Below are 12,348 nucleotides of genomic sequence, written 5' to 3'. Positions count from 1 at the left end.
CCCTTTTATAATGTTAGAATATTCACCATATGTATCTATAATGTTTTCGATGAAAAATTTAGAAGTAATGGCATGACTTTTTAACTACTTCAAACCGTTCTAAAAAGTTATCAGGCAAAGACATGGACAATTACTCTGTCAAATGGCTCCACTATATTATCATACCTTTCTCTTCCTAGACTCCCATTCCCCAATCCCCACTGCAATACATAAGAATTTTGCATGATCGTAGATTATAGTTAAATAAGAAACTAAGGTTCATGCATTCAGCCAGTGACTTTCATCAATACGATACAGTATTGCAGGTGGGCAGCAAGTAGAACTATACCATTTAAGATGTATAACAACCATTACTAACATATATAGTGATTACTACATGTGATACTCTCTACTAAGTGCCTTACATATGGCAATTCATTAAATTCTGATAAACACCTTGCAGGTAAGTACTATTATTTACAGTTAAGGAAATAAAGGCACAAAGAAGTTAAATAATTTGCCCAGGACTGAGATGGGAAGATAGGGTATGTTTTTACCCATGGACAATACTGCCTCAATACCACCTACAGTAAAAGAACTTAGAAAAATGTCAACCTGGGGAGAGTGGCTGATCTCAGTCCCGAGGTGGTACATTATGGCTGACATGCAAAATCTGGTAAAAAGACTGGAGAGGGCAGTGAGCCACCTGAAGCCAGTATCCAGTAACTCTGTCATGCACCTTGGGCAGGGAGTCAGTCCTTCAAAAGCAGAAGCAGCCCCATATGTGCAAGCATTTGCCTCACTGCTTGCCAGTCCTGTGGCAGAGTACTTGAAGATCAGTAAAGAGATTGGGGGACACATTCAGAAACACGTGGAGAGGTCCACACGGGTCTGAAGTTGGAGCAAGCTCTCTTGCTTACAGTTTCTCAGTGCCAGCAGCCAGCAGGCAATAAGCTTTCCGATTTGTTGGCACCCATCTCAGAGCAGATCCAAGAAGTGATAATCTTTCAGGAGAAGAACCAAGGCGGCAAGTTGTTCAATCACCTGTGGGCTGTCAGCCCCTGGGTTGGGTGGTTATGGCTCCCCTATGTGAAGGAAATGAATGATGCTGCCACGTTTTATAAAAACCAAGTCCTTAAGGAGTACAAAGATGTGGATAAGAAGCATGTGGACTGGGTCAAAGCTTACTTAAGTATATCGACAGAGCCGCAGGCTTATGTTAAGGAGTTCTATACCAACGGACTGGACTGAAACAAAACGGGGCCTGTGGCAAAAGAACTGAGTAGATTGCCATCTGGACCATCTGCTGGATCACGCCCACCACCCCCACTAGTCCCCACCAGCTCAGGCTCTGATGAGTTTGCCTTCTGCTCAGCACTGTTTGCACAGATTAATCAGGGAGATAGCATCACACATGCCCTGAAACACGTTTCTGATGACACGAAGACTCACAAGATCCCTGCCCTGAAGTCTCAGAGTGGTCCAGTATGAAATGGCCCCAAACCACTCTCTGCACCTAAACCCCAAACCAGCCCATCTCCTAAACCAGCCACAAAGAACGAACCAGCTGTACTTGAATGTGAGGGCAAGAAGTGGACAGCAGAAAATCAGGAGGATGTTTCCAACCTGGTGCTTGATGACACTGAGCTGAAACAGGTGGCTTACATACACAAGTGTGTCAACACAATATTGCAAATCAAGGTCAAAATTAACTGCATTACAGTAGACAACTGTAAGAAACTCAGTCTGATATTCAATGACATGGTGGGCACTGTGGAGACAATCAATAGCAGGGATGTCAAAGTTCCAGTAATGGGTTAAGAGCCAACCATTTCCATCAACAAAACAGGTGGCTGCCACACTTACCTGAGCAAGAATTCTCCGGACTGTGAGACAGTGCCAAATCTTCTGAGATGAACGTCTTCATTCCTACAGAAAGCAGTGACTTTAACAAGTTACCAGTCCCTGAGCAGTTCAAGACCCTATGGAATGGGCAGAAGTTAGTCACCACAGTGACAGAAATTGCTGGATAAGCAAAGTACCACTGGGTTCTTTGCCCTCTCTCTTCACACCATGGGATAAATCTGCATCAAAACAGATTTTTTCTACATTTGCGCTACCTTTCTCCTCTTAAACTGCTTCTCAGCTCTGAGAAGCACAGCTATCTGCCTTCACTGAAATACACTGCAGGCTGAGATTTGGGGTGGGATAGCAGGTCACCTGATCTTCTGGAAGAAGGTTCAGCTTTTTCACATCAGCTTCACTACCACCAGCCCATTCTTAAAGAACTATAGGCCAGGACTAGTGCATTTTTGCTTTCAGCTTTTGGGGGTTATTCTACCAATAAACAGTCCTTTGGGAAGAATAAAGCGGTCCCAGGAATTAACAATAAAAAAAAAAAATGTCAACCTGGCATTATTATTTTAAAGAAGAGTTGCCATTAATATTGCTGTCATTATGGCTTACCAACAAAGTCAAAAGCCTTAAAATTAGTTCCTTGGGACTATTTTCCTCACATCAATATTCAGTGTGGCAAGGTCTACAGAGACTCTGACTCTATTGTTATTATGTGTCTGTTCCTTTCACCTAACCAGCCAGTGTTCAGGTATACGGTGGTGAACATTTTAGGTTTCTTGTTTGCATAGTCTCTTAATGTTTCCCAAAAGAAAAATATGACAAAAATATTTTACCGAGGACCAATTTCCAACTGGTGAAATAATTTCAGTGTAAAAGCTAATGCACCAAAATACATTGAAAATACTGAGGTATTTAAATAGTCAGAGAAAAAGATGTTGATATCAGATGAAAATCATGCCCACACATTAAAAAAAAAGTTGTATCAGTACAGAGATGCATATGAAAGTGTTTAAAAAGATAGAAATGCTGAAAACAAAAACTGGCCACTAGGCCATATATAAATGTGATACATTACACTTTTATCTCCTGCAGAGTCACAGAGTCTTGTTGAGGACCAAGTTTTATAAACACATAGTTGGTTCGTTTTACAAACAGGCAAAGAGATAAAGTCCAACAAAATCAGCCTGAGATCTTGGTTCCATATTTTTCTAAAGAATATGCCTTAAATTGCTTGCATTCTTTGCTACAACCATGACATAACTTGTATAAGCGGTCTTAATTCTAAATGAAGTTTTGCCAAAATTCTAACAAAACAAAATTTACCTCAAATGCAGGTTTTAAGAAACCATTTAAGCTTATAAAGAATGTTAAATTTTGCTTCTTTTTCAAGGAAAAGGAGAAGAATCTCGAAGATGTTTAGGAGGAAACCATCTAAAAAGTCAAGAACAAGTTAATGAATGAAATGGGTAAATGGGTGAATGTGTAAAATATACCTCAATAAGGTTGCTTTAAAAAAAAAATAAATGGAGAACATTTGGTACTTTCCCCTTTACTGTTCATCGCCTAAGGTAAATACTGAAGGCAGAGGGTCACAAATTCCGATGTTTAAAGAAATCAAAGGGAAGGTAAACTTATGCCCTGATATCTAAAGTGGACAGCTACTGGTTGACTCTAATGAATTGTTGCCGTACAAAAGGGTATTCTTAGTGATTCTGGGTCTTCTACTTTTTCAAAAAAATGAAAAAATAGATTCTTGTGAATTAAAATATTGGCAATGCTATGTGAGTCAAGATGAATGCATTTATAGATCAAATTTGCTCAGTTTGCAGAATACCCTGGAAACGCTTGTTCTTTTGTAAGATATACTAAACAACACAGTTTTAAAATGTATATTAAAAATAAGTTTTGAAAAACAATACCTTAGTAAGAAAACGCTAATGCGCCAAGAAGAAGTTTTGTAAAGAATATGCTTAGATTTCTTTTTTTTTTTTTTCTTTTTAAAAAGATGACCGGTAAGGGGATCTTAACCCTTGACTTGGTGTTGTCAGCATCAAGCTCACCCAGTGAGCTAACCGGCCATCCCTATATAGGATCTGAACCCGTGGCCCTGGTGCTATCAGCACCGCACTCTCCCAAGTGAGCCACAGGCCGGCCCTGTTTAGATTTCTTAGAGAGTCAAATAACATGCAAATTTACAAGTATTTCAAAGAAAGTGATATAGCAACTTGGATCTGAAGTGAAGTTCTGGAACCCAAATGCTGACACTCCAAAGTAACAATCAGAGCCAAGAAAGATCCACTGCCCAGCAGATTTGAGCACTTCAGGGGCTAACTAATAATGACACTGGTTTTCAAAGTCAGTGAGTGAACAAAGTTATTCTTATAATAAAATAATTATTTTAATGAAGTATTTGAAATAAGTTTAAACATCTGATCAATAAGATTATACACAAATATGGGAGTATGCTGCACTTTACAAAAAAATAAAGCTAAGCATTTAAATATACAAAAACAACTCTGGGTATAGATCTCTTAAAGTATTCTTAACATTTACATAACTTATAGCATTTTACATAGTAACTTGCTGAAACAAAAAAAGTGGCCAATTTAAAACTTACTATAGTATAGAATATGGCCTTAACAGTCCCAAGGGGAAGAACAGGATGAAGAATAACATACTTGAGGTGTATTTTTCTCCCCTGAATTCTTTTTCTAAGCAGCAAAGCAGTTCCCATTTTTTAAACTTTCTTGGAGGACTTAATCATTCTTTCTGTATGTCATTCTAACTACAGCCATTATTTTTCACCAGCTACATTCCACACAGGTGGAACTAAAAAAAAGGGGGAGTGGGTTGCTTTGTACATCAGCTTCTTCCTCAGATTAATATATATCACATACTTCTCATATTTAGAGCCAAGGGGCCCAGGAGTAAGATGCTGACATTACCTTTTAAGTATAGAATCCAAAATGAAGTTCTATTGTTAAAAGTTCTAATCATCAAAATTAGAATTTTTAAGTGCACCAAGATGCTTAAAACTTAGGGTAACTAAAATATTATACAAGAGAAGGAACTACAAAAACCATCCTTTTTGGGAGTTAAAACAGTATAAAACAAAAAGTAACTTCTTTCTTTTGAAATACTGTAACTTGAAAATGTTTGATAAGTTTTCCTTTTTGGTTGGGCTATGATCTGTTTCATCAGTAAAACATGTACCAATTGTTTTGGAGTTCCAGTCCCACCCCTGCCCTCTTGAGCATATAAATGTAGCACAGTTCTTGTTTTACGATTCCATTTTCATTTTCCCCTCAGTGTGAACTCGACACCCCATCATTCCTTCCAATACTTTCCACCTTTTCCGTTTTTCAACGAGGTATATATCAGCAGCTACAACTTTAAGGTTTCCCTGACAAGGATGTCCCCTCACTTGGTCTCAGGAGTAGCACACGGTGATATGAACCAGAGAATTAGCAACCTCAGGCACAAACTATCCCCACTTGTCTCATTTTGACAACACTGGGACTTAGCCAGCCAAAGTCACCACAGGCCCTACTCTGTGGCCTGTCACCTTCAACTACAGAAGGTAACTGTCACAGTTAGCTAAGCAACTTCTGATTGCAGCCCAGAACACCTAACACTTTGAGACAGGTTCAGTATAGGATGAAATACACTTTTCTCAGTAAGTGGTGACTCTGCCTTTCTCCTGCATCTCAGTACAGGCTCTGTTAGGCTGTATCAGGGAAAGACACCTCACCTTCATTCTTTTTACCATAGTTCATTTCAAAAAACATCAACAGGATTGGCAACTCTCCTTAATCTGCCCAAAAGACTTATACAAGCAAAGATATTTATCTAACGCAGGAGGCAAATCTTCTGGTTCTGTTACTATCCTTTTTTTTTTCCCCCCAAAAAAGATGACTGGTAAGGGGATCTTAGGTGGTGTTAGCACCACACTCTCCCAAGTGAGCTAACCGGCCATCCCCTATATGGGATCTGAACCCGCGGCCTTGGTGTTATCAGCACTGCACTCTCCCAAGTGAGCCACGGGCCAGCCCAGTGTTACTATCCTTTTATAACCATCAAATGTGAATTACTCCCTCCACATTTTCGGCTTTTTATTTTGTTTTGATGGAGGGGAGAGAAATCCTTTAAAGTCTCCAAAACACCACAGTCAAAACAGTCAACATAATTCCATGATTTGGGGGGACACTTTAATCAGATGGTCAAATAAAATTTCCTTAAGAGATACTATACAGTTTTTGAGGGATATGATATCACAATCATATTTCTACACTCATGAGGTTAAACTTATTCACACATATCCATGGACTAAATTTTGGAAAACCCATCTGGACGGAGAGTGGAGTGGTCACTTCAGAAGGGCAAGGTATAGAGCTCGAGAATACTTCATCTCTCTTTCCTGTTCCATACAGAATATCAAGTCCCTGAGGCAGATTCTTGTGATTCTTGGACAAAGCAATGGTTTGGAAGCTGTTAGGCTGGATCTCCCAGAAGCAAGATTGTCTTTTAAGCCCTAAACAGAATAAAAGAAGCAGTTTAGATTCCTTATCAATTTTAGCATGCAAGAGCCCACTGACAGAGTTTGGATAAGTTGTCCACGCCAAAACTCATGTGGGAATCTGATCCCCAATGTGGCAGTGCTGGAAGCTGTTTGAGTCATGGAGGCGGATCCCTCATGAATGGGTTAATGTTCTCCTTGGGGGAAAGGGACCTGAGTGAGTTCTCACTCTATTAGTTCCCGCAAGAGCTGGTTGTTTAAAAGACCCTGGCACCTCCCTGCTCTCTCTCTTGCTTTCTCTCGCCATATGATCTGCTTGTACCCACTGGCTGCCTGCCGTTTTCTGCCATGAGTAGAAGCAGCCTGAGGCCTGCGCCAGATGCAGCTGTCCCAGAATCATGAGCCAAATAAACCTCTGTTCATTATAAATTATCCAATCTCAGGTATTTCTGTTATAGCAACACAAAACAGACTAATACACCCACTATCCTCTGGTCACTGAGCTAGGTATTGGAGAAAATGTAATGATGAAGACTCAAACCCTGTCCTCCAGCAGCCTCATCTCAAATGGCTACGATGGCTTGCTCATGACCCCATTCTTTTTTCTCTCACTTGGACCATGGCAATAGCCTGTGATCTGATTTCTCCACTTCCAGGCTTGGCTTTGCTCCATTCTTTCCAGCACACTGCAGACCAGACTTTCCTCTTTAAAAGTCTTATACAAAACTTTTGGGAGTAATGGAGTGTTTCTTATTTTGAAGTGTGGTGGTGATTACATAGGTGTATGTATACATAAAGATCTATCAAACTGTACACTTTAAATGTGTGCAGTCTTTTGTCTGTCAGTTATAAAAAGTAAAAGGCTTGAATGGTTCACATCCCACCACACTATGGTTCTGAAACCTTCAATGGTTCCCCACTGTCCAGGGTAGCTACTTGAGAACTTCTTAAATATTGAGAACTATGTTAAGCACTTTTCACACATTATCTCTTTCCTCTCATCCAACATTGCAGTAGGTTAAATGAATGCTGTCTCCATTTGTCAAATGAGGAAACTGAGCTTAGATGGGTTAAGCAATCTGTTCAAGGTCACATAGCAAAGTTGAGCTGGGACTCAATTTCTAATTTGATCTAAAGTGAATGCTCTTAATCACTGTGCTATATTATCTACCATATGAGGGATAAACTCATCACCCTGGATTCACTCCAGTCTTACTTCCCATTGACCACTGCTCCTTTACAAAGCATCTTAACTCTAGCCACATAATTCTTCTGCCAATGGCCAATTTACTCATCTTTAATGGGTCTACCTGCCCTCCTCCCACCAAGGAATTCTCACTGTGTCAATTACCTTACACTGTATTACAGTAATCTGTATAAGCTCCTACCACCACCAAATACCCACTAGACCATAAGCTTTCTGAGGACAGGGACTGTTGTTTCTGTCCCCTCTAGGGCTTAGCGGAGTACATAGAAGAACACAGATTATCAGTAATATTTTCTGAATTGAATGTACTGGTTTAAAACAACAACCACTGTGAGTTTTAAATGTCATTCAAAATGGAATGAAACCCAATACTCCTATATTAAGACAGTTTTCTAAGTATCAATATGTTGACAGAGTACTACTTTTAAAATAAAATTGGAAGAAATGAGAAACACAGAATTCTTAAAGCATAATTCTGCAAAAATAAAACCTTCTGTTCTTTCATTCTTTTTACCATAGTTCATTTCAAAAAACATCAACAGGATTGGCAACTCTCCTTAATCTGCCCAAAAGACTTATACAAGCAAAGATATTTATCTAACGCAGGAGGCAAATCTTCTGGTTCTGTTACTATCCTTTTTTTTTTCCCCCCAAAAAAGATGACTGGTAAGGGGATCTTAGGTGGTGTTAGCACCACACTCTCCCAAGTGAGCTAACCGGCCATCCCCTATATGGGATCTGAACCCGCGGCCTTGGTGTTATCAGCACTGCACTCTCCCAAGTGAGCCACGGGCCAGCCCAGTGTTACTATCCTTTTATAACCATCAAATGTGAATTACTCCCTCCACATTTTCGGCTTTTTATTTTGTTTTGATGGAGGGGAGAGAAATCCTTTAAAGTCTCCAAAACACCACAGTCAAAACAGTCAACATAATTCCATGATTTGGGGGGACACTTTAATCAGATGGTCAAATAAAATTTCCTTAAGAGATACTATACAGTTTTTGAGGGATATGATATCACAATCATATTTCTACACTCATGAGGTTAAACTTATTCACACATATCCATGGACTAAATTTTGGAAAACCCATGTTTTAGAAGGGGGAAAAAAAAGATTGTATTTGGCTCTCAATTGCTTGGCTACTTATCCTGGAGCCCATCTACAGTATACAGTCAGCCTTTCGTCAGGGTTCTGGGTAATGAATGCAATTTGTACAATTACAAGGGTCTGCCTCTAACTTCAGCAAACCGTGGCAGTCAAGCACTAGCACTTCACTCTCCTCTGCTAGCATCACCACTCGGAGGAAGTATGACTCAGATGTAATCTTAACTACTGTAAATTACTACCATCAAATATTTTTTCTTTTCTTTCTTTTTTTTTTTTTTAAACCATCAAATATGTTCATAAGATTTTTGCAGAGCAGTCAAACCAACTCAACTTTGGAAAATGGAATAAAAAATACATATTAGAAAGAAAGTTAGTAAAATGTGTCATTGTCAGTGAGTGGCAATTTTATTGTCTACAGTAGTTACGTTTAAAACTATAGTACATTTAACTAGAGGCACTTTCTTTAGCCATAAATTAGGTATATTATGCTAAAGCTGAATCTATATATGTTTACAAATGTTTCCTACAAAACTTTGCCTAAAATCAGTAGTTTAGTGTTTTGTATAAAATTTTTAATTAATGGGGCCGGCCTGGTGGCGCACTGCTACAGTGCGCCGCTTGGGAGCACGGCAGAGCTCCCGCCAAGGGTTCGGATCCCACATACAGACCAGCCGCTCACTGGCTGAGCGAGGTGCGGACGCGACACCGAGGGTTGCGATCCCGTTGCCAGTCCCGGTCCGGTACGGGCGCGACACTGAGGGTTGCGATCCGTTGCCGGTCACGAAAAAAGACCAAAAGAAAAAAAAAATTTTTTTTTAATTAAATGGCTAGATGGATACTATAGCTTGGCAATTCCACTTCTATGTAAATGCCCAGATATATGTCAAATGTTCATCAAAAGACACGTACAAGAATGTTTAGTACTACTATTCACAATAGCCCAAAACTAGAAACAATCCCAATGCCTATTAAGAGTAGAATAGATATGGGCCAGCCCGGTGGCGCACTGGAGAGTGCACCGCTTGGAAGTGCGGCGGCGCTCCCGCCGAGGGTTCGGATCCCATGTGGAGACCGGTTCCCGCTCACTGGCTGAGCGCGGTGCGGACGCAACACCGAGGGTTGCGATCCCGTTGCCGGTCCCCAGTACGGGCGTGACACTGAGGGTTGCGATCCCGTTACCGGTCAGTAAAAAAGACAAAAAGGAAAAAAAAAAAGAGTAGAATAGATAAACTGTGGTATATTCATACCATGGAATACTATACAGCAATAACTGTGTAACATGGATGAATATCACGAAGATGTTAAATGAAAGGACCAAAACACAAAGGAACACATACTATATGATTCCATTTCTATCAGGTTCAAAAACAGGCAAAGCTATAAAAGTTAGGATACTGAGCCCCCTTGGGGGAGATGAGAAGTAACTAGAAGGGGATAGAGGTTTTCTGGAGTTCTGGTGATACTCCCTTTCTTGATTTAACTACTGTCTATGTGGATGTGATCATGCTGTGAATATTCACTGAGCTTATGATTTGTGTGCTTTCTGCATCAACCTTATACTTCAATAAGAAAATCATATTGCTACAAAACAAAAACAAAAAACTTTGTCTTGGTAGGAAACTGAAAGAGGAGCAAAGAGCAGGAAAGGAAAGAAAATAAGACAAAATTGTTAAACAGAAAAAAAAATAAAGACACATAATCATGTGGGTAAAGAACAAAGCGGTCAGAGTTCATGTTTGTCATGTGACAAGCCTGAAGGATTCAGGAGAAAGAGCCATATTACAGCTGCCAGCACAGGGTTGAAAAGGAGGTCATTCCAACAGGAGGCAGCAGAAGGCCTCAGGCAATGTCATAAATGAAACAAACCCCAAGGGATATTCAGTAACCCAACAGAAACGTCTTTCATAATTCACAACTTTCCAAACGTGATAGCATTCTCTCCCCACAAATAGTGACTGGCTTAGAAAGTCAATCTTTCTTGAATTCGGATACAAAATACATAGCATTTTTACTGCTATGCTTATGATTTGGGAAAGTCTACAATTCTGACCTGTCAGTTTCACAATGACCTGACCAGAATAATCAGCTACCTCTCAAATATCCACAGTACAGAAGGTGGAGAGTGCACTGATAACTTGTTGCCATAAAAACCAAACATGCCTTTTCACCACCAGTTTTAATTTTCCTTCACCCCATCAAGTCCTTTCCTCAAAGCTGACTAGGACTGATTTCTAGTCTTACTGACTGTCAAAGAACACTAATGCAGTTAAGGGCCCAAGTTTTTAAGAAAAACAAAAAGATTCTTGTGAAAATGTACTATTTATTTCTGGAACAGAAAGTTTTCCCACTTTCTACATGAGGATATTCCTTAATCTGGATTCTTCACCTGGATGAAAAGAGGTGAACTGGGCTGGGCCGGTGGCGCACTCGGTAGAGTGCAGCGCTTGGGAGCATGGCAGCGCTCCCGCCGAGGGTTCGGATCCCATATAGAGACCGGTCCGCTCACTGGTCAAGCGCGGTGCGGGCACGACACTGAGGGTTGCAATCCCGTTACCGGTCACGAAAAAAGAGAAAAAGGAAAAGAAAAAAAAAAAGAGGTGAACTGAAATGTGAAAGAAATAATTCATGTACCCAGTGCACAACTATGTTCTAGGAAGCCTAATCAAACATAAATGTTAACATACACTAAAACTGTCAAGATCAATTAACTTAGACTTCATTAATTTGTTAAATTATATCACTAAACAAAGTTTCTTATTTTTATAATGAAACTTTTGAGGAACTCTTTTTTTTTTGTTCTAATATGAAAAAATTGAGCATCAGTTACCAATTTCAGAGAAATAACACCATTTTAAGAATAACACTAAGTAACTAAAAATAACCAGTCATCCAAATTTTTAACCCTCCAACCTAATAGAGCAGATGCTGTGAAGTAAAACCTTTAAATGCTTTTCTACTTCTTTTCCCACATTTCCCTAAATTAGATTACTGCAATACTAAGTTAGAAGCAGAAAGAACTTTATGAACCCGGTGACTTCATGAATCTTGCTGAGGTTCTCAGATGGGCCTCTGTTTCCAAGAGCCACCATCCAAGGTTACTTAGCTTCATGCTAGTCCATGCTCTGACTCAATTCAAAGTTATCTGGGTTATTGGGCTCCTACTATGGGCAAGGAATTGTACCAGGCAGCATAAAATGTACAGGAAAATAAACAGGTAAATACTAGTTGCCTCCTCCATAAGCAATCTCAGACAAATTACTTAACTTCTCTGTACACCTCAGTTTCTTAATCAGCAAAATAGGGATAGTAACGGCAATTATCTATAAAGTTAGTTTGAAGATTAAATGAGAGTGTCTGACACACAGTTTATACTCTATAAATGTTGGCCTTTATTATCAAAATGCATTCATTACTCATTTGGGAGGCATTGGAGGTTTACAAACAGGAAACGGTATAATCCTAGGTCCAAGACCTATTTTCCCACTCCCTAGTTAAAACTATTTACTCTGGCTGCTAACTTGAGAAATAATTCGTGCTGCCACACTAATCTTGTCCTTCTCAGTGAAACTTCTGCATTTTAGTAGAGACTTGAATGCCTAAAGCTAAAAAGTAGACTAATGGGCACTTCAGACATGTGGCAGGTGGATGAAGGATATATCCAAGGACAGGAAGTTTTTC

At 39.7% G+C, this 12,348-nt stretch overlaps 1 pseudogene; it reads left to right on the top strand.

The window, feature by feature from the left end:
• The first annotated feature begins 634 nt into the window (after nucleotides 1-634).
• Nucleotides 635-2,012, top strand: LOC103598274 (annotated as a pseudogene).
• Nucleotides 2,013-12,348: the final 10,336 nt, after the last annotated feature.

Source organism: Galeopterus variegatus, unplaced genomic scaffold (genome assembly GCF_000696425.1).
Source record: "Galeopterus variegatus unplaced genomic scaffold, G_variegatus-3.0.2 Scaffold2552, whole genome shotgun sequence".
Classification (NCBI taxonomy): domain Eukaryota; kingdom Metazoa; phylum Chordata; class Mammalia; order Dermoptera; family Cynocephalidae; genus Galeopterus; species Galeopterus variegatus.
Note: the sequence above shows the minus strand (reverse complement) of the source record. Positions and strands in the feature narration are given on the sequence as shown.